General features: G+C 37.9%; 1 pseudogene across 1 annotated transcript in view; it reads left to right on the forward strand.

Moving 5' to 3' along the window:
• The first annotated feature begins 1898 nt into the window (after nt 1-1898).
• Nucleotides 1899-12010, forward strand: part of LOC149823110 (large ribosomal subunit protein uL6c pseudogene) — a 44131-nt pseudogene continuing 34019 nt past the window's right edge. The window contains exon 1 of the transcript XR_016426163.1: nt 1899-2200. The product of XR_016426163.1 is annotated as a large ribosomal subunit protein uL6c pseudogene (transcript). The remainder of the gene's footprint in view (nt 2201-12010) is intronic.

A 12010-nucleotide genomic window follows, 5' to 3' on the forward strand; every position in this document is an offset into this window, starting at 1 on the left:
TTATATTATGCATCCCAGTCAGAACGTCGTTCCCTAACAACCTAAACCCTGTCGGTGTTCATACGCTTACCTGAAAATTTGACATACTAAATTGTGCAGGACACGAGAAATGACAAAGCCCCAACAACACTCTAGTTTTCCAAAACTAATCGTTGGGCCAATTGCTTGTTGCTGACATTCCTGTGCCATAAGTTTAAGTTGAGGTTCTTCATATAAAATAAGTACCCTTAACATTTTTTTACTTAATTTTTATTTTATTTCCTATACAGGATAGCTTGATAGCCACAGTAACCGTTCTTGTAGATAATTGCAGTCAGGCAAATTCAATCTTTTAGTAGACAACATACCAAATCATCATCATGGTTACAGTTTTATAATTTGAAACCATCAAAGTGTTTGATACTGCAGGAGAGGATCACAGAATCAGTCTATCAGCTGTTCCTTCAAGGATGATTACAGATTATTGCTACACAACATAAGAACTAATAAGGATGAAGAATTGAGTGACACTGACACAAAATAGGAACCAACACACTCAGAATTGGCCATGTTTTGCAAGTTTTTATCTGTTTGCTAAATTGATAAGTTCTTTCTAATTAATATCCATGTTGAACTTGCATAAGTACGATTTTAGGGTCATGTTAGATGATTGCTGTCTTTTTTTATAATTATTGTCTGATTTGTCAAAATTGTAGTCCAACGCAAAATCCATTGCTCTCGAATTGCAAGCACACACTATTAGTATTCGAACTTGTCACATGTTCTAGCACTTTCTCACTGGGCTTAGTTGATTCAGTCTGGTTGACTATAACTCTGCCCCCGCTGCCCCTGCCTAAATTCTATGTAATTGTTTTTTGAGTCTTATAGGTACTTTAAATTTTACACTGGTCATGGCGTCAATTAAAATGCACTCGTCGTTTTGAATGTGGATGAGTAGTGAAGGGAGGGATATGGAGAGCCCTCCCCTCATGCGCACTGTTTAGTCAAGGCACCCTTTCATCCATGGCTTCCATGGCGTGCTCTTTCCATTCATGGTGAGTCCACGGCATCTTCATCCCTTCCATCTATCTTTTGGTGCACTAATTCCCGTGTATAAACCAACCCCATGTTTTCCTTTTTCGTGATTTGCTCTGTTTTTATGTGTTCCTCAAAGAAGACGAGGATTCTATATCTTTTTTTTTGTCCCAATAGGTAGACAGATTGAGCTTCACGGATACGATTGGGGTTTAAAAAATTAAGCGTATATTGGGCCTTTTCTTGCTTGTTATGTTGTGAATAAGTTTCCATTTTTGGCTTGTGAACGCCGGCATGAATTAAATGGAGGAATGCTAAAACGGTCTTTCCTTCTCTTTCGATTTCCCTTTTGTTTCACCTGGGTTTCTAGAGTTGCGGAATTTGTGCTTATGTTATTCTTCTTGATTTGAAAGACTTTGTCCATGGAATCATGTTTTGGGTCTTGTTAAGTTTGGCTTTTTTTTTCCGCAAACCACCGCCCTAACATGGTTGGCCATGTAATCTTTTTTCTTTTTTAGCTCTAGAATTGTTCCTTTTTATTGGTTGAATTGGAGATGGCCAGGTGAGTTGGTCTCCATTGTTGGCGACATTCGCTTGTGGAATTGTTTGTTCTGCGATTTGGGTTTACATCCAACTGAAACTCCTGCTTTTGCTCGGGAAATCCCTAGAATTGGATCGATTTTGCTGTTTATTGAATTGTCTGTAATCCATTGTCCTGGAAAATGTTTCACCTGTTTGAGTTGTTCGTTGATAATGGTGAAATATGAAGCCGATTATTTTAGATTTTGTCTACTCCTAATAACAAATTGAGTGGTCATTAACTGGATAATTTAGTAACTGAAGTTCTGAGTTCGATCTTTCTTTCTGCTGTTTCAGCTCTCTGAAATCCGCTTTCTTTTGGTGAAAGAAGTGAACTCAGTAACGGGAGTCCTCCTGTCACGAGAGTAGCATTTTTGAGGAAGAATGTGGAGTGCAAGGAATCGAGAATTAGGAAGCAGCCGATAGAGGTTCCATTCAATGTGACTATCACCTTGGAAGGGCAGGATTTGAGGATAAAGGGTCCACTGGGCGAGCTCTCTAGGACTTATCCACGTGAACTGAAGCTAGAACGATCAAACTCTGGACTGCTGAAGGTCTCCAAGGCCCTGGAGACCAGAAGAGTCAATCAAATGCATGGGTTATTCAGGTATTTTTCTTTCTTATTTGTAGATTATTCACAAATTATGGTGGCTAGCAGACTTTTTTTTCTTCTTCTTTTCTCTTCATTCGAATGTGGAACTTTTTCTTAATGTGGTCCTCTGAAGCTTTCTGTGACATATTGGTTAGGCCCTCTCATGCTACATCCATACATTTTTTACATCTTTCCTCTCTTCCCTTTCTGGAACCATGTGTAAGAATTCAGGAATTTTTTGTTGGTATAATGTGTGACATAAGGTCGGTTACATTTGTTATCATAGAAAGCAGAATGCCGTAGCTCCAGTTTCATGCTTCATGTTGCAATCAAATAAATATGGGCAAGACGCAATGCTTCCATGTCTACGAAAATGTTAACAAATTTGTAAAATCCTGTGATGTATTTCTCCAGGAAGGGGGATTGAAGAAATGAATGTAAGTGGGATCAGGGCTCTGGTTTCAGTGACAGCAAACATGCTCTTAGGCTTTCTTCTGGCAGATCCTCTTTCCAAGCCATGTTGCAGGCCTGTACATGTGAAATGTCTGACCCTCACTGTTGCCCATGGCAGTCTACGACCTTCAGCAAGCCTCTTTCTTTCTCTGGCTATTTAATAATGATCTATATTGTGTTATCTAATAACTGTTGACTTATTAACCTCCATCAGAAGAGCTTTCTCAAATAAGTTTTACATGCCTTGGGGTGTCCACACTGTAGACACCAAAATTTCATGATGCCCAATTACTAACATCTTTTAAAGACAAGTGTTTGCAGTGCAAAGACGGCAGAACGAACCGTCGTCCGTCACGAGACCGCAGGATGGACTGTCGTCCATTACTGGACCGCAGAACGGGAACACCGTCCGTCACAGGATGGCAGAACACAGAGCGTCGTCCGTTAGGGGACGACACAATCACTTCGTCGTCTATTATACTGAACACGCAGAGAAGCTTTGAGGCTTATCCCTATCTCATCCTAACCGCCCTACACGTCTTTCAGGGTGAGAGGACTCTTCTTGGATGAGTTTTCGTACGAGAAGACTCTCCTGAATGAGTAATCCATATCTCATGTTGAACTCTATAAATAGGAGCTCACCTCTATACCTTGAACATTTAAAAATTATCAAAAAATCTAGAAGCTAGATACCCACATGCTGACCCTGCAATAACACGTCTACCCAAGCCTTGTCAGAACGCTGTCCCGATGCCATTAAAGAACACTCATACCTACATGGAGGTGCTACCAAACAAAAAGGAGCTTGAATGATAAAAAAACACCTGAGTTTGAAAAAGGTATTTTCCCATATCCCTAATCTGTTTATTCTAATTTTATTTAATCTTTGGATTAGGTATTTGTACACGTTTTTATCTTTAATTTGCATATTGCAATTTGCAATGACACAGTTCGAGCTACGGAGATTGAGAAACCTGCCCCGTCTTTACCTTCCCATCAGGCGAAGGACGATGGGAGCTTGCAATGACGTCCCTTACGATTTCAAAGATGATTTTGCGTAATCTGGGTAAGTCTCATTTTTTCCAACTCAAAATTTTTATCAACAGTTTTAGGAAATCGTGATGTGATGCCGTATTTTTTTTTAAAATTTTTGTAGCTAGAATTGCATTATGGGGAGATTTTGAGCCCTGACGAGCCCAAAATCTTTGGTTTTTGGGTTTCTGTCTTTGTCTGGATGACAATCTCTGTTTCGCCGTCTGCTAAGTTTTGGTCGTCCGTTGACCGTCGTACACTATATTTGGTTGTTCGCTGTCCGCCGGCCTTTAAACGTCCGGATTCTGCCCTCTGCAGACCCTCGCGTTTGCAGGTTCTGTCGTTCGCTAACTAGCAGTGCCATCCGCAAACCCTCGCGTCTACAGGTTTTGTCGTTCGCTGGCTAGCAGCGCCGTCCATAGACCCTCGCGTCTGTAGGTTCTGTCGTCCACTGACAGGCAGCACCGTCTGCAAACCCCCACGTCTTTCGCTTTTTTTTTGTTTCTTTTCGTAGATTTTTTGTTTATTTTTTTTATCTCACGAATAGGTTGCTCTGCAGTAGATTCATGCATAAATAGTAGGTTTTAGGCTTATCACATTCTAGAGACCCTTGTTGGAGACTTGTATGTCATATAGAAAATAGAAAAACACAACCTTCATCAAGTTATTGTTTTGTTTGAAACATTGCTTGATTTCATTGTGTTCTTTATTTATTTTTATCTTTCTCTCAGTAAAAAAAACTATTTTTTATTGCAAAAATTTTAAAAAATCTCTTATCCTATCATTTGGATCTTCGGATCTCTCCATTAATACCTTTAAATTGTTAGCTCGAATACATCAGTGTCTGTACCATTAGAGCCGGATATTTCATACTAGTACCCTTAAGTTGTTAGCTTGGGTATAACGGTGTGGACCCGAAAGAAAACCCTGAAACCCTAGAACTCGAAGAGACCTCGCGAATCAGTGGATTCAACTTTCTAAGGTACCAATTATTATGAAAATCTCTTGATTACTTGTTTGGGCCTGTGTGAACTAATTGTTTGGCGTATAATGCATATCCGATCTAAATCTTGTAAATTTTAAATTCAATCAATCCCAAAGGAACCACTTCTGGAGAATCTCACATACGGGATGCCACTCCATATGATTCAAAACATTATATTCGATGAGGATCCTGAATAAAGGATCCACACAGACATTCCTGATGAGTCTATAAACGACCAAAAAAGGAGAAAGACTCTGATGTTCCTTGAGTCCAACTCACGTCAGTACCCTCATCGATCTCATAAAGTCCCCCATCCGGGTTATGAGACGGGTAGTTTTAGCACGGATGAGTTTACCAAAAGATGAATCCCTAGGGCCTCGCGTTTCAAAGCTTGGTTTGAAGAACAACACCCTCACCAGTTTCGTAAAGTCCCTAATGCGGGTTACGAGACAGACAACTCTAGCACAGGTGAGTTCACTAAGAGACGAACTCTTAGGACCTCTCATTTCAAAACCCGGTCCAAAGAAGAAGATATGCTAGCACAAGCCAAACGAAATATGAAAAGGATGGATGAAAAAATGAGAGATCCAAGAGCGGTTGGCACAAGAACATGCACGAGTTAAAAGAAGAGCTAGAAGAGCTCACAAATCAGAATATGAAAGGGTACAGTCCGACAAAGAGACAAGAAGAAGGCGCAGACGGACTCTAGAGTCACAAGATGACAGAGTACAGTCAGTGAGGAGAGTCTCAAGTATATGATGTGGAGAGGAGAGTCTACAAATCCGGGTTGACCCGTCTAGTCCAAACCATGTCGTTCGAGTCAGACAAACATGGTCCATAACCTAACATCGAGAATGAGATACATGGATATGGACCAGAGAGAATACTCCATGAACGATTTTTGCTTGAGGGATATAATGATGATAATGACACACCCTTCAAGTTTTTGAAATTCAGTGGGAAAGGGGACCCAAGGACTCACATGACCCTATTCATGGACAGTGTAGCCAAATATCAAAACAACGATAGGAAGCTGATCAACTGGTTATCCAGAAGTTTAAGAGGAGAGGCACTGAAATGATTCTCTACCCTAAACCTATAACATGTCAGGGAATTTAAGCAAGTTATAAATCTATTCATAAACCGTTTTCGCTTCAACTTGGAGGCCCTTCCTACCATAAGCCTATATATATATATACCCGAAAGAGGTATTTTGGTCATTTTACATAGTTGTTTCTAAAAACAACTATTTAAATAGGTAGTTTTTTTATCTTTTTTTTATTTAATATGCATTGGGGGTCCCACAATATAGTCGTTGGGACCCCCCAACGGTCATAAATATGACCCAACGACAACATGTGGGAGTCCCCAATGGTTCCCTTTTGCCCATTCATTTTGTGTATAAATAAGGATGTTCTCCCCTTGTATCTTTAAGCTTTTGAGAGCTCTTCCTCAATAAATTTATTTACTTTTTATTTGTATAGCCTTTTTAAGGCTTGTTGTATTGTTCGATAGTGGACTTCTCTCGTATCTATCTCTTGTGCCTTTGTGTTTGTCCATTCTTAGACATTGTGAATGCATTAGCATTCTTAGATTATATTTTTGCATACTTTATTACATGGTATCAGAGCCATACGGTTCTTGGAGTTGAAGTCATGACAACGCTCTTCCCCTTCCCTCTCGTATCCTATCCGTGCAATGGAATCCAAGATTGATCTTTCCTTCAAACTCAATTGTAAGAATTACATGATGTGGGCATCCGCAATGGAGAATAATCTCAAAGGAAAAAAACTTTGGGGTTATGTAATGGGTTCTATTCCGAAACTTCAACTAAAGCTCACCAAGATAGAATGAGATCAAGAAAAAGCTCTTGAGGTAGATGCTCGCCTCAAGGTAATTGAAGAACATAAAAGAAAGGTGGAAGATTGCAACAACAATCATCCAAAAATTCTTGCATGGTTCATGAATAATGTAGAACTCAAGGTATGTGCTAATATAGTTAAATTTCATAGAGCCAATGAAGTTTGGTTCTTTACGAATGATATGTATACCCAAAAAGATCTTGCAATAACTTTTTTTTTGCAAGAAAAAGTAAGAACCACCAAGCAAGGTGATTTGAGCATTCAAGATTAGTATAATGCTTTAAATCCTCTATGAGATGAGTTAACACTTTTGGAGCCTAAGTGGGTGGCCATTGAGGATGTGAAACTTAGGCAAAAACCAATGGAACAAGAAAGATTGTTTCAGTTTCTATTTAGGCTTTGTCCCGAATTTGAGCAAGTAAGACCCTCTCTTCTAAATAGATCTACTCTTCCTCTTTTGAAAGATACTATTGTCGAAATTACTCAAGAATAAACTAGGCTTGACATGAGTAAGAGTGTTGATGAGGTCTTAGCCGTGTCTAAACTCGGCAACAATGTTAAAACATATAACCCCCCCCCCCCCCCCCCAAACTTTGGGAGGCAAGGTAACTATACCAACAATAATAACAATGGTGAAGGTAGAAAGATGATTGTTTGTCATCATTATTATGAGCCAAGTCATGTTAAACCCACTTGCCCCAAATTAAATAGAACTTTCAAGCCTATGGTTGCTTCCGTTGAAGAATCAACCACCAAAAAGGAAGATGAAGGCAAGAATGAAGATCTTAAAGAAACACTTTGACAAATTTTCATGGCTCTTCAACAAATTCTCAAAGCTACCTTCTCTACATCGGGTGCCACCATTGCCTCCACATCACCACCCGGTACGTATTCTTAGGTTTTAGAGTTCGAAGCATCTTTTCATATGACTTCTCATGAACATGCTTTAACTGATGTATGCACCAATTAACAAATTTCTTGTGTCTCTACGGTCGATGAAACTTTTTTAAAAATAAAGAGTATAGGAACACTAGATCCCAAAAATTCTTAATTTTTTTTTGTTCCAAAAGTTAGAGTTGTTCCAAAATTAAACCTAAACCTTTTTCGGTTTTTTAAATTGTCGACCATGGATGTGAAATATCTTTCTCATCTAATGGTTGCTTTGTGTAGGATCTCCAGTCCGGGAAGTGAATTAGGCAAGACCATAGGAAGGAAGACCTCTATTTTATGGATCATTTGACTCTTCTTTTAAACTCATTTTGTGCTTATGTCCAAGACAAAAGTATTGAAACTTGGCATAAAAGACTTGGACATCCAAGCTACTCAAAAATGTATATTTTTCCTTTTGGGAACAAATTTTGTAAAGAAAAAGATATCAATTGCAAAAATTGTATTTTTGGAAAAATAAAGTTTATTCCATTTCCAACTAAAACATTTATTTCAACAAGACCTTTTGAATTGGTGTACTCGGATGTATGGGGTCCATCTTTGGTTATGTCTAAGGGTGGTTATTCATATTATATAACATTCATCGATGATTTTACAAGGTATGTATGAATCTATTTTCTTAATCTTAAATTGGAAGCCTTCTCCTTTTTTAAAGAATTTTGCGTAAAAATTAAAAATCAATTTCAAAGTGATATATCTATTCTTAGATCTGATTCGGGTGGAGAATATCATCCAATGATTTTCAAAATTATCTAAAGCAAAATGGAATTTATCATCAAAGATCGAGTCTTAGAACACCTCAACAAAACGGGCTAGCAGAAAGAAAACATAGGCATATTGTAGAAACTGCTATAACACTACTTATTTCTAAAAATATCTCTAAAATTTTTTGGGCCGAAGTCGTTTTGACTTTCATTTATTTAATAAATTGTATATCATCGTCCGATTTGAAAAATGTCTCTCCTTATGAAAAACTTTTCAACATGGTACCCGACTTTAATTGCTTACGTATTTTCGATTTCAAATGCTTTGTACTTTTACATGAAAGAGATAAGTTGTCTTCAAAAGCGATTGAATGTGTTTTCTTTGGATATGGTGAAAATATAAAAGGATATAGATGCTTTGATTTAAAAAATAACAAACTTTATGTTTTCAAAGATGTGACCTTCTTAGAAGATGAAAGTGGTTTTGAAAATCTTGATAAGAAAGATGAAATTAACTATATGTTTTTGTATGATCTTTCTTCAACGGAAGATATGCATACTAGTGATGATTCATACACATCATGAAAACTCTAATATTGAAACATCACCAAACAATGATGATATCATTGATCAAAACCTTCAAGTTTATACCCGGCGTGAGCAAAATAAACCTATTAGTGCCTTAGAAAAAATCTCTCAAAACAATGAGTCTCTAGAAGAAGCATCTCTTAGACGATCTACTAAAGAATCCATTTTACCAAATAGGTTTGTGTTATATGAAACTCTAACACCTAATTATAGGACTTGCTTAATTACACTTCTATCATGAGCTCATATATTATAATCAAGCCAAAAATATACCACATTGGATTGAAGCCATGAATATAGAACTAGATGCTCTTAAGAAAGCTAACACTTGGGAAATAGTTAAACTTCTTTCAAATAAGAAACCGATTGGATGTTGTGAGTTTTTTAAGTTAAAACTAAAAGTGATGGAAATTTAGAACGATATGAAGCAAGATTAGTAGCTAAAGGATACTTACAAGAATATGATATTGACTACGAGGAAACCTTTGCACCCGTGACTAGAATGACTAGTGTTACGACCCTAATAGATGTGGTATCAACAAGAAAATAACCTATATATCAATTGGATGTTAAAAATGTCTTTTTTAATGAAAACCTAAATGAAGAAGTCTGTATGGATCCTCCGCCGGGATTTAACATTGAACAGGGAAAAACTCTTAAACTTTTAAAAGCATTATATGGTCTTAAGTAGGCTCTCATAGCTTGATATGATAGATTTAGTGATGTCATGATTAGTCTGGGCTTTCGTTCATGTTATACTGACACTGCTCTCTTTGTAAAAAATGCATGAACTAGTATTGTTATTCTTCTACTCTATGTAGATGATATGATTATAACAGGGAACGATCAAATTGGTGTTCGTAATGTTAAAAATATATTAAAAGATAATTTTGATATGTCTGACTTAGGATTCTTAAGATATTTTTTAGGAATTGAAGTTGCATACTCTCCCCGCGGTTATATTCTTTCTCAAATGAAACTTTCTGCAGATATATATACTAAATCTGGAATTTCAAATGATAAGAAGGTGAAAAATTCCTGAACTGATCAATGCTAAATTAAGACTGGAGGATGGGACTCTTGTAGAAGATCCCACACCCTACATGCAACTCATTGGCTCTCTCACCTATCTAACGATTACCATACCAGATATTGCTCATGTCGTTTACTCTGCTAGTCAGTTTCAACATGCTCCTACAATTGTCCACGTGAGTGTTGTGCTAAGAATCATCAGATATCTTAAGAATATCATCACTAAAGAGCTATTTTTATCCTCTTTATCTTCATTAAATTTACTTGCTTATACTGATGCTGATTGGGGAGGAAACCCTAATGATAGAATCTCAAATACTAGTTTTGTGTCTTTTTAGGAGATTCTCTAATTGCCTAGAGATGCAAGAAGCATCAGAAAGTCTCACTTTCTTCCTACTGAAGTTGAATACCGGGCTATCACAACTACTACTATAGAACTCATTTGGTTACGAAGTCTTCTCAAAGATATGGGTGTTGACATCTCCAGTCCTTCGAAGTTATGTTGTGATAACAAAAGTGTAATTTACATTGTCATCAATCACACCTTCCGTGAGCACACCAAATATATAGAGATGGACTGCCACTATCTACGTGATGAATTTCTGAGAGGAACGGTTACCCTGCTATATGTCACATCAGAGTATCAATTGGCGGACTTCTTCACTAAAGCTCTTCCTGCTCTTCGTTTTATTTTTTTTCTTAGCAAACTTTCGGTAATATCTCCGTAAACTTTTAGGGGGGTATTAAAATATATGTATATATATATATGTGTGTGTATAATACCCGATAGGGGTATTTTGGTCAATTTATATAGTTGTTTCTAAAAACAACTATTTAAATAGGTAGTCTTTTTTTATTTATTTTTTATTTAATATGCATTGGGGGTCCCACAATATAGTTGTTGGGACCCCCCAACGGTCATAAATATGACCCAACGACATGTGGGAGCCCCCAATGGCTCCCTTTTGCCCATTCATTTTGTGTATAAATAGGGGTGTTCTCCCCTTGTATCTTTAAGCTTTTGAGGGCTCCTCTTCAATAAATCTATTTACTTTTTATTTGTGTAGCCTTTTTAAGGCTTGTTGTATTGTTCCATAGTGGACTTCTCTTTTATCTATCTCTTGTGCCTTTGTGTTTGTTCATTCTTGGACATTGTGAATGCATTAGCATTCTTAGATTACATTTTTGCATACTTTATTACAAAACCAACTTTATGACCTAAAACAAAAGGACAAAAGTGCTCATGAATTCATAAACTGATAGCGGTCCTTGGCCAATAGGATGAAGGAGTTGATCTCACACTCTCATGCACTGGCCATCTTGATGGACAACTTCTCTCAACTTCTACAGAACCTCATGAATATAGCTCAGGTTAAAACATATGCTGAACTTATCAAGGCTACTGCCTTTAAGTTCCAACAAGCCCGATCATACGTTCTGAATCTCCTATTAAAGGAAGGGTTGGTAAAGTTGCTTGAGGTGTCTAACCCATCGCAAATGAAAAGAAATTACCCGACTAAGTATTGTCGGTACCACAGAGCTCTGGGGCACGACATCGAGGAATGTTTTATCCTCTGATACGTTATCCAGGACAACATCGAAAGTGGTGACCTCCTCGTAAATCAAGAGCAAAAACAGTCCCAAGAAAACGAGGACATAAACTACAATGAAGAGGAAGAAGTCGAAGCCTGTGAGCCCAAAGAGGAATGGTTCCTGAAACGGGTCAACGAGCACAAAGCATTAACCAATACAACAGTCTTTATTCCTCGAGTCATCTCATATAGTGATGGTCCCTATCTGCCATCAACAGTTCCTCAAGTATGCTATCAGGGGGGCATGAAAGTATAAAAAATATACGTCCCACAGGGAAAAGAAGAAATTTCAAGGACATCCCCTCAGATAACTGTGATTCGCCTGGACCCACTAGTTGATCACACCAAGGTCTCCCCTTCTATGTCCAAGAAAGATCATGTCCTATAAAAGGACAGTCTCATGCTCTCGCTCAAGAAGAAACATCTGGGAAGTGAGGCGAACCAAGTAAAAAAGGGTACACCCTTATTTCCTCACAGAATTGTCTCTCGACACAAAAGCCTCAAGCACAATAAGAGGATAAACGATTCTCAGTTTGAAAGTCACCCTCAGTACATACAAGTCTCGAAATACCTCAATGGGTGGAGAATCGCCTTGAACATGGGGTACCAACCTTTTCATGGACCGGGAA

This window comes from Nuphar pumila, chromosome 11 (assembly GCF_984573655.1).
Source record: "Nuphar pumila chromosome 11, dmNupPumi1.hap1.1, whole genome shotgun sequence".
Taxonomy (NCBI): Eukaryota; Viridiplantae; Streptophyta; class Magnoliopsida; order Nymphaeales; family Nymphaeaceae; genus Nuphar; species Nuphar pumila.